This window comes from Zingiber officinale, chromosome 10B, assembly GCF_018446385.1.
Source record: "Zingiber officinale cultivar Zhangliang chromosome 10B, Zo_v1.1, whole genome shotgun sequence".
NCBI lineage: Eukaryota > Viridiplantae > Streptophyta > Magnoliopsida > Zingiberales > Zingiberaceae > Zingiber > Zingiber officinale.
In genome coordinates, this window is record NC_056005.1 from 83,227,592 (window position 1) to 83,233,228 (window position 5,637).

The following is a 5,637-nucleotide window of genomic DNA, read 5'->3' on the forward strand; positions in this document are numbered from 1 at the left end:
AAAGTTATATCAAACTCTATAATTAAATCTAATTCATCTCACAAAATTGTAGGATTCCCTGATTGAAAATATAGATCAGGTGAGATGACTAAGGACATAAAAGAAATTAATTAAATTAATTAAATTAAATTAAATTAAAATTAAATCAATTAAATTAAAATAACATTTTCTTTAATTTAAAATTTTATTTTAAAAATTAAATTTAATTTTCTTTTACTTGCAAATTTATTTTAAAAATTAAACTTAAATTATCTTAATCTAAAAAATTATTTTAAAAATTCTTTTAAAAATTTTTAAAACTGATTTTAAAAATTATTTTAAAAACTTTTAAAACATACTTAAAAAAAAAAAAACTTTTAAAAAAAAAATTTCTGTTAAAAATTATTTTAAAACATTTTAAAAATTATTTTAAAAACTCTTTTAAAAATCATTTTAAAAACCTTAAAAAATTATTTTAAAAATTATTTTAAACATTTTAAAAATTATTTTAAAAATCATTTCAAAAACATTAAAAAATTCTTTTAAAAATTATTTTAAAACATTTTAAAAATTATTTTAAAAAAAAACTCTTTTAAATATCATTTTAAAAAAAAAAACTTTAAAAAATTCTTTTAAAAATTATTTTAAAACATTTTAAAAATTATTTTAAAAACTCTTTTAAAAATCATTTTAAAAACTTTAAAAAATTCTTTTAAAAATTCTTTTAAAACCTTTTAAAAATTATTGTTATTTTAAAAATTATTTTAACATAAAAATTATTTTAACTTAAAAATTATTTTAACTTAAAAATTATTTTAACTTAAAATTATTTTAATATAAAAAATTATATTTTTAAATTATTTTAACTTAAAAATTATTTCAAAAATTATTTTAAAAACTTTTAAAAATCATTTAAAAACTATTTTAAAAATTATGTATCATTTTGAAAAATTCTTCTTATTTTTTCACTATAATAAAATTCTTTTAACTTAAAAAAAAATAGTAATAATAATAAATTATTTCTATAGACTATTTTCACTTTAAAAATTATTATTTTGACTTTAAACTGATTTTTAATCTTAAACATTATTACTTAATTTAACCTAACTGAAAATTAAAACTTAAAAATTTAACTTAAACTTAAAACTTAAAGCTAAATTAATCACTGATATTAATTTTAATTTAAAATCAAAACTGAATTGAACGTATATTAATTGTCATTATAAAAATCATTTTAAAATCCTGTTAAAAATCCCTTAAAAATAATAATAATTTTAATTCTTTTAAATTCATTTAAAACTTAGACACCTAACTTAAAAACTTAAATTCCGTTAACTTTAACTTTAAACTTAATTATGTAATTAATAAGTAGAACTTAACTATTTAAGTTTAACTTTATTTGAGAACTAAGCTTGATTTGATTAGAACCTCGGTTTAACCTTAGTAAAAATATTAAAATTACTCTAAGTCATTTTTCTTAATCAACCTTTAAAATATGAATTCTTTTTATTAAAGTTTGACTCAAATTGAACCTTACTTAACCTTGTTTAATAACGAGTTTAGCTTCAAATTACCACCAACTTTAAACTAAGTCAATCCAACTTAAAAGGAACTAAATGAAAAGTTAAATTACAACTAACACCTTCATCAATTAATACAAAATTTAGATTATAGCAAAATTTAATCAATAAATTATTAATATTGAGCAATTATTGAATTAATAACAACTTATCTTACTTAAAGGTTAATTTATTTCAACTTAATCTAACATTAATTACGGTTAGTCAAATTTAAATGAATAATTTTATAAAGATAATTATACAATCGTCTAAAACACTTAGGTACGAAAATATGTTACGGTTGTAAAATTTTATATTAAGGGGAAGTAATAAATAAGGAGGATTAATAAATTAAAGGAGTATCAAATTAAGGGGGAGGTTTATTTTTTAATTATCTCCTTAAGTGTTATTTCTTAATCTTCTCTTTAAAATCTCTCTAGAAAATTCTACCTCAATTTAAAAAATATATATATATATATATATATATATATCTACTTTGAATATTTTTAGCAAATATCTTCAAATTTTATGTCAGGTTCAGGGGGAGGAATTAATTAAAAATTTCCCCTTACATAAAATATTTTAAATTTTGTTTGAAAAATGTTTTCTTAAAAATTTCTTAAACCTACTTTTGAAAACTAACTCTTATAAAACTAAGTTGTTTTTAAGAATTGAGTTTTACTTTTTATTGAAAATTGATTTTGAAAATTAGATTTAACTTAGTTTTGAAAATTGTGGAAATTAGATTTTTCAAAACTTAAGTTTACAAACTAAGCTTCCCAAAATCATTTCCCTTAATTTTGATTATCAAAGCTTAAAAATCAATTTTCAAAATCAACTTGCTTAAAATTGTGAAAATTTTTTAAATCAATATTTACAAACTGAAATTTGATTTGCAAAAACTCAAGTGTTAAAAATTATGAAAGTTAGATTTTTTCAAACTTAAATCACTGTCAAAACTTAAGTTTTAAATTAAATCGTTTACAAACTTAGTGTTGAAAAATAAATTTTTCAAACTTAGTTTTGGAATTCTGGTTTTTGAAAACTTGTGTTTGAAAATGAAAACTTAGCTAGCTTTCTAAAAACTAAAAGCTAATGCTTTAAACAAATTTTCAAAAGCTTAAACTCCCCCAAGTCAACTTGACTATTTTTTAACTTGCTGTTAAAAATTGTACTTTTATCAGTATCTTTGAATTTTTTATTACTCTACACTATGCTTGTTTACCCCTGCTTACTTTTTGATGAATGCCAAAGGGGGAGAAGGGTTAGGTGGTTAAGTTAGCTAAACCAATTTGAAAACACAAACTGACTTTAAAACCACACAAATGCATGTTGTTTCGTACATATGCTTTCACTAACTTAACAAGGTTGTCATTCCATCAAAAAGGGGGAGATTGTTGGTGCGGGTAGCACTAACGGTCTAACCCAGGTTTTGATGAATGACAAATAGGTTAAGTTAGTTGTGTTGTTGTCTGACACTTTGATCAAGTGTGCAGGAAAAGTCCAGCTAGGTCGACGGGCTGACCGGATAGCTGGCGAGAAGTCCAAGCGGGTCGACGGGCTGACCGGACGCTTGGCGAGAAGTCCAGCTAGGTCGACGGGCTGACCGGATAGCTGGCGAGAAGTCCAACCGGGTCGACGGGCTGACCGGACGCTTGGCGAGAAGTCCAGACGGGTCGACGGGGTAAGTGAGGTAAGTCACTGGAGGGGAGTGACTGTGAGGACGCGTTCCCGGGTGGGGACATTAGGCGTCGATCCGGCTTAGATCCATTTCGGATATCTAAGTCGAGATCGTGACTAGATTCCGGTCTCGGAAAGACGGAATCTAAGTCATACTCTTTGCTATTACTTTGTTGCACTTTACATTGCCTCGGACTAACCTTTTCTTGCAGTAGAAGGACTTTCTGGAGAAGAGAGGTCCGGGCGCCCGGAGGTCGGGGCGCCCGGGGGCAAGTTGTATCCCCAAGACGACGTTGTCACGTGGAGGATGCTGGTTGGGAGTGTTACGTCACATTCCAGGCGCCCGGAGCAGCATATAAAAGAAGCCCCAGGCAGGAGCTTCAAATCATCAGTCTTCTGAGAACTCTGAGTCCAATCACTCTGCTGCTCTGCGCTCCAACAACGTTCACAAAGCTCCGACGACTCACTCCGACTCTCTTTTTAATTCATTGTTTGTCGGTTAGCTTTGTTTTCTTTCTTTTCATTAGCAATATTTGTACGTAAATTGTAATTATCCGAATTGCTAGTGAATTGTCCAACGAAAGTACTCAAGGAGTACGGGCCTTCGAGTAGGAGTCGTCACAGGCTCCGAACGAAGTAAAAATCAACAGTGTTCATCTCTTTACTTCTTTACTTTTCCGCTGCATCTTAACTCGAGATTTTCGAATCGATATTCACCCCCCCTCTATCGAATCTAACGGTCTTACACATACGAGTGCTAATAGCCATTGCAGCACTGTATGACCTTGAAATACATCAAATGGATGTTAAGACTGCGTTCTTAAATGGTGAGTTGGAAGAAGAAATTTATATGGAGCAACCCGAAGGGTTCATGGCTCCTGGAAATGAGAAAAAGGTGTGTCGACTTGTTAAGTCATTGTACGGACTTAAGCAAGCGCCTAAACAATGGCACGAAAAATTTGACAAAGTAATGTTGTCAAACGAATTCAGAATAAATGAATGTGACAAATGTATTTATGTCAAAAACACACCAGAAGGCTATGTAATTGTCTGTCTATACGTAGATGACATGCTAATAATGGGCAGTAATCATGATATAATCATGACTACAAAGAAAATGTTGACCAGAAATTTTGACATGAAAGATATGGATCAAGCAGATGTTATATTGGGAATTAAAATTCTCAGGACATCAGAAGGGATAGTCTTAACACAATCCCATTATGTAGAATCTGTATTGAAAAAATTCAATGCGTACGATCTCTCTACAGTGAAAACACCTATGGATCTAAGTCAACACTTAGCGAAAACCATGGTGAGACCATATCGCAGTTGGAATATTCTCGGATAATAGGCAGTTTGATGTATCTCACAAACTGCACACGTCCGGATATTGCCTGTACGGTTAACAAACTGAGTCGTTTTACGAGTAATCCAAACGACACCCATTGGAAAGCATTGATGCGAGTTCTCAGATATTTGAAATATACTACGAACTATGGATTACATTATGGAAAATATCCCGCTGTGTTGGAAGGATATTGTGATGCTAATTGGATATCAGATACAAAAGACTCCAAATCCACTAGTGGATATGTATTCACGATCGGTGGGGGAGCAGTATCTTGGAAATTCACTAAGCAGACTTGCATTGCTCGGTCAACTATGGAATCCGAGTTTATAGCACTAGACAAAGCAGCTGAGGAAGCTGAATGGATGCGGAATTTATTGGAAGATATTCCTAGCTGGGTGAAACCTGTGCCTGCCGTACTAATCCACTGTGATAGTCAATCGGCGATTGGAAGGGCACAGAGTAATATGTATAATGGAAAGTCACGACATATACGTCGTAGACATAATACCATTAGGCAGTTGATCTCGAATGGAGTGATTGCAATCGGCTATGTTAAGTCCAAAGATAATTTGGCAGATCCTCTAACGAAGGGGTTGAGTCGAGATCAAGTATACTGCTCATCAAGAGGAATGAGATTAAAAAATCTACAACTAAAAACGACTGTAGCGGTAACCCAACCTTGTTGACTGGAGATCCCAAGATCTTGGTTCAATGGGACAACGAAGTTACAGAAGTTGTGGTCCAGCACATTAGATAGTTTATCTCTATCCCAATCCTAGGATGAATTTGTGCTGTCCTACCTCATGTAGTGAGGTTAAGCTTATGCTTTTAGTGACTTCTATACCTGATAAGGTGGAGTATGGTAGGATACTCTTGATAGAAGTGTCACCTATATGAGTGAGAAGACAGGCCGCTTCAATGAAATACTCATGAATCCAAGATGGTATCCATGGCCGAAACAGAACCAACCATGAGAACCTAAAGTAGGTGAGATAGATCTCTGTGTGGGTGTTATTGTCTCAGTATACACCAACAGCTGAGCAGTTCAAGACATCACATTCATTG